Source organism: Patagioenas fasciata, chromosome 9 (genome assembly GCF_037038585.1).
Source record: "Patagioenas fasciata isolate bPatFas1 chromosome 9, bPatFas1.hap1, whole genome shotgun sequence".
In the NCBI taxonomy this organism is placed as follows: Eukaryota; Metazoa; Chordata; class Aves; order Columbiformes; family Columbidae; genus Patagioenas; species Patagioenas fasciata.
This window is the reverse complement of record NC_092528.1, coordinates 10,680,377-10,698,364: the sequence shown is the minus strand read 5'-3', so window position 1 is coordinate 10,698,364 and position 17,988 is coordinate 10,680,377. Positions and strand designations below refer to the sequence as shown.

At 38.3% G+C, this 17,988-nt stretch overlaps 1 protein-coding gene across 3 annotated transcripts in view; it reads left to right on the top strand.

Moving 5' to 3' along the window:
• The window catches only part of PIK3CB (phosphatidylinositol-4,5-bisphosphate 3-kinase catalytic subunit beta), a 91,156-nt gene that overhangs the window by 34,459 nt on the left and 38,709 nt on the right, over window positions 1–17,988 (top strand). For all 3 annotated transcript variants that reach the window (XM_065845025.2, XM_065845026.2, XM_071812434.1), the window contains one exon: window positions 7,540–7,659. The gene's annotated coding sequence lies outside the window, so the exon portion shown is untranslated. The remainder of the gene's footprint in view (window positions 1–7,539; window positions 7,660–17,988) is intronic.

The window sequence follows — 17,988 nt, the reverse complement described above, 5'->3', positions numbered from 1 at the left end:
ACACTGGTGAGTAAAAAATACATTGACAATAAGGGCCATATTCAGGTATACTGAATTGGGAGGAAATGTCTAGTCAGCGAGAGCTATACACCTTAAGTCTTTCAGAGTTTAAGCCAATCAGAGGGAAAAATGGAGAAGAACTTTACATAAACTTTAGAATGTCTGAATAATGACTATGAGCTTGTTAAATGAATATAAGATTTCTTTATCGAAAAATGGTGTGGAGGTAGTTTTGCTCCCTAACGAGTCCTTGTGTTCTGTGTTATACCCAATAGTTAACTTAGCCTCAAAAGTAGGTTTTAAAACAAAAGTAGGAGGCATAATTGCGGTGTGATATAGGACTGAAAAAGCCCGTGTTTCACTGACATCTCATTGGTACAGGGATTGCTGTGCTGCTGGCAATTAATACCCCCTTCTTCGAGACTTCTGTTTTCAAATACTTCTTTAGATATAATGAAAATCCATGCAGAACCTTTTTGTAAATTATTGCTTGCAATCTCTATTAGTATTCTGAAGGATTCATTTTAGTAGTATGATTGCAGGCCAGTTGACTGGCAGTTCATTAGCTCTTGAAGACATCTCTGTAAATGTCACAAGGGCTTGTACAGGGTGGTGGATTTGTTTGCACCTACCTGAACTACTGCTCAGGGGTTAAGTTAGCTCAGCCTCAGGCCTTTGAACTTCATACCCTGTGTGTGTCTGCATATGTGTATGCATATAGTTATGGATTTCTTGGAAGAGGAGCACTGCTCTGTGACCATGGCTTCTGACTCTTCACTTGTGTAAACCAGATTTAGTGAACCAGATTTAGAAAAGCTGCTGTGGAAAAGTGGTCTGTGGGCTCTGGGAGGAGATGGGGGAACTTACATCTTCACTTGGCTAAGTGTGTTCAATCTGAACTATTCCTCTTTTTGTCACCAGCTTTGGAGCTATTGAACCAATGGGGTAATCACTTGTGGCCTAAACTGGATTGGAACTGGAGATGAGCTGGAAAGCATTACTCATTTGACTCTGTGTTTGTGCATCAATATAAAGCAAACATAAGCACTTGTTCGTGAGTCATCTGAAATCATAAAAACACTGCTGTTCTTATAAAATGGTCACACACAGCCTAGAACTCTGTGCTTTTGAACTAGAGAATACTCTCAGATCTAGTACATTCTCCAGCCCAGAATCTCTTCTAGGATGTTTTGGTATTCTGCAGCTGTTGTTATAAGTTATTGGCACTGGCAACCAGCCCTGTGTAATACTGAGCTCATTTGTAGGGTCTCCCACTTACACAGACTTTGCTAATGTTGATTTCAGCATATTCACATCACAGAATGATTGGCTGCCTAGCAGAATGAGAGTGGAAAAAATTGCAATCTACTGTAGTATTTTTTGTTTGTTAAGCTTCAGTATCAGTGATGTGTTCCTTTCTGTTTTGCCCAGGAGCATTTATTTTGAAGGTGGCAGAGCAGAAGAAAAACAGTTGAATCATTGTGGGACAATAAAAACAAACAAGGCTTTTGTTTGTCGATCCTAAATTGTGCAGGTGATCCCTTGCCATCTGGAACCATCTGTCCTTTGCTCCTTTAGTTGAAGGTCCTTCATTTTCCAGTGCCAGTAAGAATCCTAAACCTTTTGCTCTTTTATTGACTGTATTGTAAAGACAAAAGTTTGTAATTTGCCTCACAACTTCAATCATATTGACTTCTAAACTACAGGGAGTAGGAGGATTACTGGGTGATTTAATGCTGAACACCATCAGGAGAGATCACTATGAAGGAGGGATCCTCTCCCCCTCCCCAAATTTAATTTAAAATGTCAGTAACTGATACCCTATTAGAAATCAGTATTTTCAAAATCAAGAGTTGATGAAAGCTTGCAAGATCTTTTTAGTATTGTCCTACAGTTCCAAGCAAAAAAAAAAAAAATCATAGAATCATTTCCATTGGAAGAGACCCTCAGGATCATCAAGTCCAACCATAACCCAACTCTGGCACTAAACCATGTCCCTGAGAACCTCGTCCAAACACCTTTTAAATCCCTCCAGGGATGGTGACTCCATCACTGCCCCGGGCAGCCTGTTCCAATGCCCAACAGCCCTTTCCATGAAGATTTTTTTCCTAATATCCAATCTAAACCTCCCCTAGCCCAATTTATTGTAAAGCATATTAGTATGTGCTCGTGTGAGTGTAAGTAAATAAGCCTGTTGGGCACTGAAGGGGATTTCACAGGGGTTTGCTCTGGGCAGAGTGAACATGGCTTCACTGGAGGGTGATTCATAGCTGTTGAGTACAGAGCTCCCGCTCTGAATCACCCACTGGATAAATGTAATTATGGTATCGAGTTCTTCTTAATGAAGACATGTAACTGTATTTAGCTTCAAATCATGTTTTGAACTGTTACCCATTTAAATTAAACACTGACACACATTTTTTAGTTATTCATGAAAATTCTTTGTGGTCTTTCTTCATTTTAAGAGAGGAAAAATAAAGCCTGTAAACTGATAGATCTCTTTTTGTAATTAATTTGGCTTAGAGTTTGATATTTTGCAGTTTCTGTCTCTGCTTGTGTGGTGTTTGTTTTTGTGTGGTGGATTTTTTTTTCTGTGTGTATTTTTATGTGGTGAGAGCTTGTAGCTATATGCGTGTTTTGTTTTGATTACAAAGATTTTGTATGAGATGACTGGTTTCATAGAACAATTGTTTTCTGCATTTTAACGTGTCACATTTCAGAAAAGGTTGAGGCTTTTTTTTAAGGGCTATTGTTGGTTTTTGACCAACCACCACCATCTGTGAAAGTAGAACACAAGGAAGAGCAATGCTGTGTGTATAACAGTATGCTGCCCATACGAATGAAAAATTTTGTTTCTTGATATTAGTGCAGAAATAAATGCCACTTTTAGAAGGGCAAAACTGGTGCTGCTGCTGAAGTGATTGTGCGTGCTGCATAATTAGTATGATGCTTCTATACAGTTCTACTGTTTGGATTGGTCTGTGTGTAGTGCTATGCAATATATAGGAAATTTTTTCAGATTCAGGCTTTAATTTGCATTTTCAACATTTGCACCAAGATGTGTGGTATGTGGAAGTTGGAAGTTGTTGTGATTTAGCCAGACCTGCACTGCTGCAGGTTCTTTTTCTCACTGTTTCAATTCCTGAACTTGGGTTGTAATGGCTTAATTACTGATAGCGAAAGTTCTTGAAGAATTTTGTGCCTGTTATTGTTGAAACTTAGGGCTGATGAAGAAGGGAAAAGAATGTTTCTTTGTATTTCTCAGTATTTTTTTCATTTGGAGATATTTAGTGTATTTACTGATAGTTAATCCTCTTGTCTCAGAGTTGATGAAATGTTGAGTTTCTTTGTTGCCAAGTGGATGCTACAGCAGCTAATTCAGCTTGACATTCACTTGTCCATTCTTCAGTGCTATTGAGAGCATGAAATGCACGAGACAGCTTTGAGATAGCTAAAGATATGAACCAAAAGCTATAAAATACCCTGGCTGTATGTTTCTCTATGTATCGCTGTCCAAAACATCTGCTAGTGCTCTCAGCACTTGTCCTGATGCCTTCCTCAGAGCATTCTTCCAGAGTCGGAGATTTATTTGCAGAGAAAAAGATACTCAATAAACTGCTATATCATGTCATTCAACCCACTCACAGTTCCTTATCCTAAAGCAAACCCGGAGTGTCGTCTGTAACAAATGGTTTCTTTGTGTGCTCTGGCTGAATTCACAGAGGAGTCTGTCTGCTGAGTCTAGAAGTTGTTATAGAGTAGAAGACTGTAGGGCCACAATTAGTCCAGTAATTTCTATGTGACATCTTACATTGCTTATGATTTTTTTTTCCCTCTCTTTTGTGAGCAGCCTACTTCCCTGGCTTATAATTGTTTCTGTTATATATATATCTATACCTATATATAACTATATCAGATGCCACACAGGAATTCTAGGCAAAAGTGTCATTTACATTTTCCCTCTTCCACTGTGGTCCTTTTTTTTTGGTCATACATTTGTAAGTGTTTCTGCGAACATAAAGACATATAGAGGGCAGCTATAAAACTGTAGAAAGTACTGTACTGTCACAGGCATTCTGATAGCCACCACATAATTTCATAGTTCCTGAATTGGTGAGATTGCTAATGTTTTTTCTAAAACAGTTATGATTCACGTAAGAGAAGTATCTATGTAGTAAAGGCGTAACGAAAGGATTCACAAAAATTGTTACTTTGCAGAATACAACTTCTTGTGTAGAAGTTGCAAGCTGAAACAAAATAGGATTTCTGTGAGATCTCTGGTGGTATTTTCTGTAGAAGTGGTGCAGGTGTGGACCCAGGGGCAGGTGCCCAACGTGGTTTGGCATTGTGTTTTTGGCTGAGCTCACGGTCAGCAGAGACCCATGAAGGAGGTCCTGCTGGTGACATCCAGGTGACAGTTCTATTTTTCCTATGTTCCCACAGAGATGCAGTGCGGAAAAGATGTGTGCTCATTGTGGAGTCCAGCTTGTGTTCACTGCTTGAGGCAGTTGCTGCAAATCTTTGTGATCTTTAGTCTGTTCCTAGAGATTACGCTTGCAGGTTTCTTATGTTGTTGGAGTTCTCACTAGCTGTTTATAGTAGTTAGAAGGCCAGCAGAGTTTGTACCTTCATCTGTTAGGTAATATAGTTACTAGCATTTGAAAACTTTTCGCTCATGCATTGAAGGTAGAACGTGTACTGTCATATGAAAGGTTGACCACGACCTGATCTGCAGTTACACTGATAACCATCTCTGTAACCTCTGTGCTGCTGTTCTGAAAAATGAGAAAGATTGGTTAGCTAGAAAAGTTGCACACTGTCATCCTGTGATGAAGGATTTGTTCCTAATGCTTATAGTAATGAGTAGTTTGTCTGTATATATCAGAAATGTGTTAGAGTCTGAAGAGCTAGCCATTCCCCTAGCTATACTGTGTACAGTTGATTGCAGAGGACCAACAGGAAGCCTATTGTCAGTGTCATGTCTGAATTGCATTGGAGATGCAGACTGCTGTGAGAACAAAGGGGAAAAACAACAGATCTGTAGGGAAGTGAGCAGAAGTCTAGCAAGCAAGAGACTGTGGAGAACATAGGAACTGTGACAGGAGCCATTCACAATGTGCTGGCTTGTTAAATGTGTACAATTTGTGGACCCTAGATATTTGGAGGGATTTATGTGTGTGCCTAACCCTCAAATTGGATGCTAGTGTGTGGACTAGTGTGCTAATACACATTTATTTCTCACCAAAATCTGAATAAGGCATAAGAAACATTTGCTCTCCTTGCCTCACCAGTGCCTTAGAGGTGAATACAGTGCAGGAAGTTGACTCTGTCTGAGATAGGAATGATTTGAAGCATGATAGGACCCAAGCAGCCATCTCCTGTACCAGGTCACAGTTTGCGCTATGTGGTGTGAACAGAAAGGAAAGAATGAGATAGGACTCTTGGGGCAGAAATTGCAGCACTAATATGACTGCCTGCTTTGTCTTCTAGTACTTGGGTTATTTTACGAAGTGCATTTTTATTTTTTCGTTTTTTGGTGTCTGCCTTGTTTGCTGTTGTGGTTTTTTGGTGGGTTGGTTTATTTGTTTTTTTTCCCAAAGGCACTCTTAGTCAACAAATCTGGCAACACATCTGTATTATGCTTTGTTCCCATTTATGAGCTTAATAATATGGGTAGAGAGTGTGGTGTAGAGAACAAATAATGTCACCGTTTTTTCCAGGGTATCAGTGCTGATACTAGAAAATTAGTACTGTGCATTTTGCCTGTGGTTCCCATGTTGCATTTGGGAGACTTCTCTGTAGTTTGTGAACCTCTGTGGAAATGGTGGCAGTTGTTAGGATAAATTTATATCATATACACCAGCAGTGGCGTATGTGCAATTTCAAAACGCTGTTCTTGGCTATGTTGGTGCTGATAGGTTTCCTGTGAATTTGGAACGGTGTGTTAGGCTCCCACCATCTGATTTGTCATCACCTGACTAGTTGGCAGATACCTTGAGAAAGTTGAGATATCCAGTTTTTAGTTAAAATAACAACCTGCTTCTGCCCCAGGGTATGGTACTTCAGGTGCAGATTGTTTTCCCCCTTTTGAGAGGCCACAGATCATGAAAGATTGCTTCCTCAGGTGGAAGTTCTGGAAGTAATGAATATCTTGTATCTACAGTATGATGCATTTCACAGCCTCTCCCAAGCTCCTGCCTTCTGGCCCCTGGCTTTTGTTTCTGATATTTCTGACTCCATAAACACAGGTATTGACATGGCTATAAAACATTAATGCCAAACTGGTACTTTAGCATCGGTTATAAGAGATTCATGCTTCCTTTGTCCTTACAATTTCTAAATCGTGTATGGCTGCCTTCCATTTTGGCTGTTGCCTGCTGTAGGCTCACAGGTTTTAATCATGAGAGATTCCTGGACAAGTTCGTACCTTTATGCACCACAAGGCTGTTTTCAAAAGGTTGTGCACAGAACAGTAACTTGTTTTTTCAGACTTAAGCAGATGGGGCAGCAACTATTTTTCTCTCAAAGCCACTGAAGAACTCTTAAGTTGCTTCACTGTGCTCAACATGCTGATCTCTAGAGAGGTTCTGCTCTGTGTGGGTGATGGAGTAACAGCTCTTGTTCTGATCTCTGCACTGCATTGAGTTCCTACAAGTGTGGACTACCTAGTGTGCTGTAGGAAAATAATTGTTTATGGCAGGAGGAGCGTAGTTACATGCTTGTGTTTTGTGGCTTGGCCTACAAACCTGTAGATAATATCAGTACAAACTGATAGCACTGCTTTGTTCTCAAGGGGGTTTAATTTTATGGTTTTTGGGGTTTTTTGGTTTTCTCTATTTCACTTTGCTGAGAGCCTGTTTTGCAAGGTAGAGCTGAAAGGAGATGATGTGTTTGCTCTGTGGAGATATTTTGTCCTGTACATCTGCAGGATGTTGGCAAGAAGAGACCTGAACCTTTCTCCTGCTGTTTCACAAGTTGAAAGATGAATAGGATGATGGGGTCACTTGTATCATCAACTCAAATTCTCCATGATAGAACTACAGATGACATTACAGTCTTTAAAAAAAAAAAAAACACCACCAGACAAACCCAAACAAAACAACAAGCAACAAAATCAGCTTACAGCCAAGTGTAAATGAGAAGATATGGTTAGGAGAGTGAAGCCACTGTCCCTTTTTTTGTCTTAACTTACAATGGACATCTGTTGATCTGATCCAAGCTGAGTGTACAAAAATTTAAAAATACATGTAGCAGCTAAAAAATGTTTTTGACTATGTAATTTGTTATTATGATACCTGTGTTGTTAAAATAAATGACGTATTCTACATATATTTTTCCTTTTTCTGTTAACCTGACATTTGAGGATTTGACATTCATTTAAGTATTGGATTGTGTAATGTGAATATGGTACTGTAGTATTTGACAAGAATTAAAGTCTGTGATCAGATATTCCCACACAAAAAGTTTATGGAGCTATTAAACCAACTATAAATTTCTGATTTTCTCATTTGTTTTCTCCTTTGTTTTGCTTTTTTTTAGGTCTCATTTAGGTCATCTGGTGGAACTTTATAAGAAAACAAGGGTAATAATAAGAAAATGGTATTTAATGAAAGTATCTTCACTACACAGTTAGAGTGAAACAGGAACAGGTTCTGTGGAGTAAGTATTTTACGATGTGGTATGTTTTGTTTTGTTTTTCTTGCTTATCAGGCTATTATTGTATTTAACCTTGTAGTTGCAATAAAAAATACGAGTGGTTTCATACTCATTTCAGTTGATTGGCTGGTAATGGCCACTCTTCTGGACTCTTATTGAGATATCTCCCATCTTGGAAGCAATTGTGTCTTATGAAATTTAGATGCTTCAGATTTTTCTCATCTCCTGTGTATTCTGGGTATGGTTTTGAGCAGGAAGTGGCTTAGTGTAGATATAATTACATATAGCCCCCAGTTTGCTGTTAAAAGTTAAAGCCTGCCTGTATCTTCCAGCGAATTTGAAAATGTCTTTGGGTTTTTGGCCTAACTTTCCACTCCTGGCACTTTCTGTATGACTTTGATATTTTTGTTGTCAGTATTATAATATTTGTCTTGTATTGCAGTTCTATCGTCCATCAAACTAGCAAAAGTCTTCAGCTGGTCTCAAATACGTGTTTTCTGCATGGTAGCTAATGTCTAACTTTTGTGAGTCCTAGGCTGAGATGTGTGTCTCATTTATGATATAAGCAACTTAGCTACCTAGGTTGAGGACTGTGGGTTGCATCAGTTGGTACTAGATACCTAAATATTTATATACTGGCACAGTATAATTCTTCATTTCTTGTGCTTCACTTGATTCAGATGGGAAATGTTGTAATTTTTCTGTAACCTTGTTTGCATCAGATTGTAAGATGTTTAAACATATTCTTATAGAGGTTAGAAACTGGGAAAAATCTGTGTAATTTTCTGTCTGATGCGGATTGTACTCATGCTATGCAATGTGTGAATGTAATTCCACTGGAGTCATTGAAAATACACTTCAATACATAGTTAGGAATGAAAAAAATCTGGCCATAAGAACTGAAATTAGGTGAAAAATGGTTTTAGTTTACAAGAAATGTATTTTGACATACTGCTTTATTACCAAGAGGAAATGACTCTTACCTGCTTCCCTGCATCTTCAAAAAGGGATGTGTACATGGTATCTTAATTAAACTAAAAAAATGTCTGTGAAACCTAGTCAGACAAGCTAAACTTTTCCGACTTGGTATTTTTTTCCCAAGTGTGTTTAACTGGTGGAGTAACACATGGATTGATGATTTTTTTTTTTTCTTTTTCTTTTAAAGGCAGGAAACAAATAATTGCAGAACATGTATTTAGAGAGACTATTGTGTGTGTTAGTTCCCTTTCTGTAAGTACTTGAAACAAATGCTACAGCTTTAAGTCAGCATATGTAAATTTGTATCAGTTCCTGATCTAGGGCATATGTCAAGTGGCCAGTAAACATGCTTGCAAAATGTTTTTACAGCACCTGATACTTGAATTCTGACTTGAGGTTTGTGGAAGCTGTGCTGGATGAAGTGATTGATCTCTTACTAACTTACTGTTAATAGACAACACAGTAGAAATACAGGGACCTGTCACAATGTCCAGATAAAATAATACCTGTTTGCTGCTTACACACTTATTTTGACAAGTTAATTCTTGACTCCAGTAATCAAGTTACTGAGACAGATTGGTAATAATTTTGAAACTAAGCTTTCCAAACCAATGAACTGGCTGTATAGTTTCCACCCATGGAGAATTTCAAAATTATCTGTACAAACCCCTAAGCAACGTGCTTTAACGTCAATGTCGGAATCAGTCTTGGGACCAGATGACTCCCAGGCGTCCCTTCCAACCTAACTTACTCTGATTTTTAGATAAACTTAGTTATTTTTTGGTCTTTGTGTTGAATGGCCAGAACTACTTTTGGCTTTATTACTCTTAACTTCATGACCAAAGTCTTGATTGTGTGCAATTTTTAGGATTTTTCTATTCTACCAAATGGCGTTATATTTCAAATTGTCTTCATAAGTAAGTGTCATGAAAAGTTGGATACAATACATCTAAATATTTACGTTAGACTGGAATTGTTGGATTTCTTTCAATAGTTGTTCAGCATTGAACAGTCCTGTTCGTATAACAAACAGCTGTGAACAGCCACCTCTGGATCTGTGTAGTGGGTGACAAACTGGTGTTGGAAGAAAACTAACTGCACATGTTGGTGCAGATCAGAAATCTAGACTAGATTGCTCAGTGTAAGAAACTCACCCATTGGTGAGAATGTCAAGCCTGGTGAAGCATGTATTTTTTTTTTTTTTTTTTTGCCTTAAAGAGCATCTTTCTAACTTTTAATATCCATGGCATCTCTGTATATGAGACTTAAGCACAGTTTCATTATGTGATAGCTCTGTGTTTTGGTCTATGTGTCTTCTGTTTAGGAGAAAACTTCACTCCTAATTAATTCTCTACTGTTTTTAATTAGTTCACTTTTTTACCTCTGTCTAGATGCATACAATCTGTCTGCTGAAGAATAACCCTCTCTCCTAAAGGTTTTGATTGAAATACCAGAAATAATTGAAAAGTGAATCTTTTAGTCCCTGTGTGAAGAGGTATCTATATTTAGGAAAACCTTAGCTTCTGATCTTAACTCTTTATGGTAGAAAGTAATCTAGCTCATGATTTAGAGATGTGACATTTTAATAGCTGAAGGGAACAGTTGTCTGCTGGTGAAATTTGATGGTCTAGGTCCATTTGTACAATTTGAAAAGAGATTTTAATATATAAACGGTTAATATTCAATGTCTTGCAAGTGGAATGTTTACTCCTCCTTTCCTCCCTGTTTACAGTGGAACAATTAATTACTCTGTATGGTAGAGCAGGCTAGAAAACACCAGAGAGCAGAATTAGTATTGATTTACTACTTCCTAGTTTTGTTGTTAGACTATTAAGACTTTTTGTATGATTCTTGTATAGCAATGAGGGAATGGGGTACTTAAAGTTTATTTACTACAATAAATCAATCAAATCCCAACTCCCAAGTTTTTAATGCGTCTTTTCTGATTCATGACACATGCATTATGTAATCTGTTGAATAATAGCTTGGGTTGGTATAAAGCCAGACCTTTAGGCTCTGGTTTTATCTACAATTTTTAAGACGAGCTTAAGAACTGTAGAGTAGCAAGCCAGCCCTGGGGCTGGAAGAAACCGTCCCTTTACCTCTGCTACTCATCTTGCTTCTGTTTACATCTCCACTTCACTGGCACAAGGAGTTATTTGTGAGAGTAAGCTTCCTAAGGAACTGTCTGACTCACCTGTGTTAAAACTTTCTCCTGCTTTCCTCTTCAGTCTGACTGTCCAGTCCTTTCTTCCCTTGTGCCATCTCCATTCACCTTTTTTGGTAAGCTTGATTTTTATTTTATTGTATACATGTTTTTAATATCCATGTGAGCATCCCATCTTTTTAATGTTTAGTAGAATATTTTTTTTAATAACAGAATTCAGCATATCCTAATATTTCATGCTAACCTTCCCCTAGTACATAAAATATCTACAGTGATCTGGATTATCAAAAGCAAATTATTGAGATTGTGAAGTAACTTCTAACTTCAGGTCTAATCTTCTGCCAAATCTCTAGTCTTGTCTTACTCTCCTGGAGCATGCTATGCAGAATGGATTGCTCTCCATGCTGGTCCCACTCTGCCTGCTGCTATTTAAAACTTACTAAGAGTCTTTAAGAGAGCTGTTTACAGATTTTCCTAAAGGTGAATGTATTACCCAATTGACACACAATACTGAATTATTTGACTGGGCTTTTGGCTTCATTTAAGCTTTTCTTCTTGCCTCCCTGACTGTGTTGCTCCAGGTGTCAAATTAACTGTTATTTATATGACAATACTTTTCAAATCCACTGTTTTCTTTCATTTCTTTATATTCCCTCTCATCTCAACCTTGCAGAACTGAATTCCCATGAGGTAAAGGGGATGTTTTCTTACAGTGGCACCAGCTTCAGTGTGATCCAGTGATCAAATACTTTTACAGCCAATTTCAGACAGTAGCATTTAAATGTGAAAGTTTTTCTTCTCCCTGCAAGTTACTTTAACTGTACAACACAAAAAGACGACCTGAAACTCCTTATTCATGTATCTATATTTCATGTATCTATCTAGTGATTTCAAGATAGAGCAAAGGATAGTCATGAACTAGCTGTGACAAACTGTGATGTTACTTTTATATTTTGTGTTCATTAGGAAAGATGTGCTGCCTGTGAGGTGTCTGAAGTCTTGACTTGCCTGAGACTTAAGTTTTATTCATTTATTTTGTTGTGAATAATCTTTGGAGGGAGCAGGAACTGTATTTAGTTGCCTGAGTATAAAGTAAGGAGGAATAAGAATTTCCTTTTCTCCTCATTAGTCAAAACAGTTCTGATAAGTGTTCTTAGTCTGGAATACCAATTTAATAGCGATACTCTCTACCTATAGACTTGTTTTGGAGGAGTAAGTTTCTGAAGACAACAATCTCACATGTAGTTTTAAAATTACACTTTAATTGAATCATAGAATAATTTTCATAAGAGGGGACCACCAGAGGTAATCTAACCTGTCTGCTCGAATCAGGTTGCGTAAAATTAAATTTAATTTTAACTTGAAACAAGTTAACATGTGGGCATTTTTTTTTTTTTTACATATTTCTAAGTCATGTAGAAGTCAATTGCAAATTCAGGTGCTCAGCATTTTTTGAAAACTGGGCCACTTTTAGAGGCATTAATATCAAAGTAGAAACTCCATTCATTGTGGTTTTAAAATCCTAGCTTCAGTTTTTAAAACTTAATGCGTATTCCTATAGGTACAGCAAAGGAATAAAGTTGCAGAAGGTGAACAGATAAAGTAATCAGGGACGATGGGGAAAAAAAAAACCTATTTAAATTCTCTTTGTGGAAAACTAGATATACTTCATGAAGAGAATGAGAGAATGTAGACTCGAATAGCTGAAACACCGCTCTTGGTATGAGTCTGTGAGGGAATGCTATTTAAATAAGGCCTTTAATGTTTTCTATACGTGGATATTTTTAGAAAATGAAATGGTGATATTTTTATTCTGATTTCTAGAGGAATCCTGACTAAATGGACACTTAATTTTCCATTCCATAGGGCCAGTTCGTCTGGCAGTTGAACCAACCTGCTGGGAAATATTTATAGTACCACGTGATCTTTAAAAATAACTTCCCAGGCCACACTGTAGATATCTTGAATTCTTTAAGTCTTTGCTATTGTAGCTAGCGGAAAAATCTTAGCTTTTCTGATGTAGGCATTTGTATTTATAATCATATTGTTTGTATTTCCTTCTAAGTTTGTAAAGATTTTGAGACTGAAATTCACCTGTGCAGCTGTAGAATGCCAGAACCTTGAATAGATTCACGCTTTGGGGCAAAACAGGAATTTCAGTGGCATGGTATGAAAAAAAGAGTCATTAGTGATCCTGTGTGAGCTGTGAGGTCTATTGAATGGAAAATACAGTTCTTAGTAGTATGTGCGTTGGTTAGCATAGGTGCCACCTTCTGTCACATGAAACCTTTAAGCAAAACTAGGTTGCACTTCCATGTTACACCTGATTTAATCCCTGTGGCTACTACTGGAACGTAACTACAGTGTTTTCACCCCACCCTTGTGGAAGTCAGTCAGCAGGCTGGAGTCCCACGCAGTGCTCTGAAACTGCTGCCAGTGCATTGCCTGCAGAACCATCGCCTTGGGCCTGCAACTCATAGGCTGCAATGGCAGCTGGGAATTTGTTACAATTTTAGGAACAAAAGAGGATGTAGTTTTATAGAGCCGTGAACTGGCACACTGATCTAATGTTTATATTTGACTTCAGAGCCCTCAAAGAAATCAGAATTCTAAGTTTTATAGGATATAAACCTTCCTGCATATTCTGACTCCTTTTCCATCTTTGCTGCTAGATTCTTTTCCTTTATTTGTTCTCAAATATTTCCTTTATAGCTTGCTCATGTTTTTATAACTAGATGTTTACGTAGTTAGAAAAACTATTACAATGATCGTGTTGTGTAAGTACTTAGTGTTTCTCCTACTTAGACGACGTGATATGCTGCTGCTGTTTGCTAGAAAATTACTGTGGTCAGATTGTCATCTAGTCTCTTCTGGACAGTAAGATATTGTTTAAACACTGTTCTTGTGTGTCTGGCTGGATAGGGTGGCCCTTTTCAACTGCTTTCACTGCTGCGAGACTTTTGGGGTTTTTTTAGCCCCTTGACTGCCATATGACGGGGCAAGCAGCAGATAAAAAGCTGTATTGATCACAGTGGTGCTGTGAATGTGGTGCTTAACAGTTGTGATGTCTTATTATATAAAACAAATACATTAATAAGCAGAGTGCTCTTAGTTTTTGCATAATTAAGCTAGCTTCTGATATTTACCCTTTATGTAAATATTCATGTTTTTTACCAAAACCAAAAATAAATCCAGGTTTATGTTGAACGTGAAGAACTGTAGGTACTTATGTGCGCTTAAAATGCACACTTGTTTGAAAGAGGTGGTGTAAAATAAATTTATTTCTTAAGGAAACTGACTTTTTAATACACAAGTGATTTCTTCTCCCACTCCTCCCCCCGCTCTCTTTTGTATCTGTTTGGGATAGCATACTTATTTCATCCTGAGAGAACTGTGACCACACCTCAAGGGTAGGTGACATCATTTCAGATGTATGGTATTTATTCTAAATAACTGTCTGAAGACTATATTTTCTTGGTGCTACGAGGCAGCCCAGGAGAATAAATGCGGTGAGGGATAATGGGGCGTAAGAATTTTCCTCTAGCGCTGTGTCGTGTGGGTATTTATATTTACCAGCTTCCTTGCAGCTTGTTGTCTTTTATTAATATTCTTTTTTTATTATGCTTCAGGATAATAGATTGAATGTTGCATTGGATTTTGCAGTGGTATTCTTTTAATAACCAAAAAATACACCTCAAAGTATGAGTGTTAGGGTGAGTTCACAAATAAAGGAGATTTTCTGGCTTAATGACAGAATGTGAAATTTCATAATTGGTGGATTCTTCAAAATGTTGGTTTAGAAGAACTCACCTGGCACAGATTAATGTTGGATGTTCATAGCAATCCATGTGGATTTGTGAGTACTTTTTAATGGGTAAGTCTTTTGCTGATATGATAAACTATTTTAAAATGAAACTTCATTGCATTGTTACTCCAGGTCTAATTTTTTGTAGTGCCTCTAGACAGGCTCACTCTCTCTGAGCATGTTCTTGTTCCCTCTCATGCTTTGCTTTTTCCATCATACCTTCTTGGTCAGCACTGTTTTATGTCAGGTATTTGCACTTCCTGAATTTAATTCCTTTACATGAGCAAGTTAACTACTCAACACAGGTAGAACTGAGTCCACCAAGTCTTACAGCAGTGGTGTGAAGCCTTTGCAGCTGGGTGATCCTGGGATCTCAGTGTTCTCTTCTCTTGAAGTAGTCACGGTGAAATTGAGTTTGCCACAAACTGGTCTTGCCTGCCTTCTCAGCGAAACGGGATTAGGTTCTGAGTGGATGGCTGAGTAAGGGAACACAACCCCAACTTGTAACCACAACTTCTGGAATCCTACTGGTCTCTAGTCTAAAAGATAGGTCTTATAATTCTCGGGGATGTTCTGAATGCCTGGGTTTTGTTAATTGATATCATATAATGTTCCGGTGGCTCTGGTGGTGATTGACACTTGATGGAGGTGTTGCCTATGTTGTTTTTGCAGACTGCTTTTTACCTGCACTGAATAGCCCAGGCACGTGTGGTTCTGGTTCCATGTTTTGGTCAGAGGCGGGGAAAAAAAAAGGTGGGCTGCAATTCACAGAAAAACAAACGTAGTTTACTTCTGACTGTCATCTTTCCTGAAACCCTTTTAGGAAACAGTAAAGAAACAGCCTGCTTATGATAGCCCCCTGGGTTTTTTTGTTTGTTTAATTTTGTGTGTGTGTTTTTGTTTGGGTTTTATTGGTTTGTTTTTCACTTTCCTAGTGGTCTCTTTGGTTAGATGATGAGATATTCTTTTGTCAGGGTGGGGTAGAAGCTACAAAGTCTGGGCTTCTGGAATAGGCTGTTAGCACTACAGCAAATTCTTCTGTCTGTCTAGAAGTGCTAAGTCCTTCAAAAAAAAATAAAACACACGCCCCCAACCCCACAACAAAACAAGAGCAACAACTAAGAATCCTGTGTCTGGGAACACAGCTGTTGTCAATAGCTGTTCAGGAATTGTAGTCTGTAGCTGGTCTCTGCTGCTTAAAATGTCTGATTATCTTGTGATCAAGGTTACAAAACAGAGGAAAGACAGAAAATTAAATTCTGTAACTTTCATATCAATTTCACAGAGGAAATTCTCACCCTCTGCAGGAATCCATAATGAAGACAAAAATAGCTTACATCGCTTCTGTGGTGAAATGGTCTGGTCTGTTGGTGTAGCAGTGTCAAGACAAGTGAATGTTTATGGAAGACATCAGTGATGGAAATCTGTATAACTTACTGTATAGTTCACTAGATTCGTTCCTCCCCTTTTACCTAGCTGGAACTGTGTTAGTGTGAAGGTATTTTGCTTCAGGCATTTAGAATGTTAATTGTCTTTTATTTGGGAATTCTTTCTCCCTGTTGAAAGCAAATGAAAGTGTTACTTCATGTGTTGCCTAAGTTGCTCAAAATCTGGGCTGCTGTCAGAAGGGATGGTCCTGCCCTGTTCCTGGCCAAGGGTTACTACCACCTTCTCTCTGTGTTCATGCAGTGTGCCTGCTTAGAAAGCTGTTCTCACTGAAAGCTGACTTCAGAGAAATACCAAAACTCTCAGTTGGATCAGTGCTCTCATCTTGCTGACAGAAAGGGCAGGATGATCTTCCATCAGTTTTAGCCAGTTGTAAACTGCATTGTGAGGTTATGGCACGATCTGGAGACTTGCTGCTGATGAAAAGGGAAGATCCTGCTTTCGTTCTTCTTTCAGCGGCTCTGGCACTCTGTAGATCCTTCTGTGATTTGATTCAAGTAGACAATGTGAAAGAAAATTACTCATTGATTCCAGCTGGATGATAAGGTGGAATGGTTGGTGGGGAGACTCGAGGTGAGCTGAAGCAGGTGTGGGCAGGGGAGCAGGACGGGGCAGCCTCGAGCAGGGGGGCAGAAATAGGGATGCAGGCTCCCTGCTGGCTGTCCCCGAGCCTGACGCTGCCTCGCACAGCTGTGTTTGCACTGTCCAATGGAAAAGCTATTATGGAGGTTTCCAACCTGCGTGTCGACAGCTTGCAGTGGTACTTGTTCCACTTGAGTCCTAATGCTTGGTGTGACATGCCAGAGGTACAGATTCATAGATAGAAAAATTGCAAGCAGTTGTCTTGGTTTGAGAAATCTTGTATGGCTTCTTGTCTGTGTACTTTAAATGCAAAGATGAGTGTTAAATTTTCTTTCTCTTTTCCTCATTCTGCAGATGTTCTACTAATCTGTGTTCCATTTCTTTCCATTAGTCTAAACAGCTTTTTCAGAACTGCTGGTGTATTAAAATACAAATTGAGTGGTTCTGAGATTGAGAGTGTGTATGTGTGTATGTGTGTATATATATGCATACATACAAATCTGAAATGCATCAATCAAAGTTCAGAGAGAATTTACACCTTACATGGGAAGGTTGGAATGCTGTCTATCAATACTATGTACCTGTGACTCAGAAAATCATTTAATATTGGGCTTTGTTGCTATTAAATTCAAATAATCATTGATTAGATACTCGAGTAGCGAAGTTTAAGTACTGCTTTAATGACTTCCTTCTTTTGTACGAGGGGTTGTTTTTAACCTGACAGTAGGCAAGAATAGCAATGAGGTTAACAGCCTGAAATAACTTTTTATTATTATTTTGATTGTTGTTTTTTTCGTTTAGCTGGAAGTTGTTTAAAAGGTCTCTGGTGTTATTGCTCCCAATCCAGATGGCTTTCTGCCTTTGTTTCAGTTACTAGATGTGATATTGTTAGTCACTAGTGCCACCACACATTTTACAGTTTAGCCCATGACTCATTCTCACAGCCGTCTTATGTTGGCAGTCAGTGTTATTCTCAGTATAAATACCCGTTCTTTCTTGACCCCTGTGATGTCAGCTATTGGTGGAAGCTGGGTGCTGGCTGTATAAGACACTAACCTGGTGTCTTGAGGAAGGAAATATTAAGTAAGAGCCTGAAAGCAAGAATAGCTTCCTAGCGTGCTCAGATTGGCGTGATGAGTGCTTGTCCTTTTTTAATTGAAAATGGAAGTGGAATTTTAAAATATTCTAATGCCTGTGTTGAAAGTCTGTGATTATAAAAAAGCATCTTATGAGAACATAATAAGTCTGTGGTGTCTAGGTTATTGGTATGTAGCAGCATTTTGAAGTGTTGCTGCTTTGATCATTTTAAACTTGTTGATGCACTAAAGTGGTTTCAATAATTGCACATCTTGTG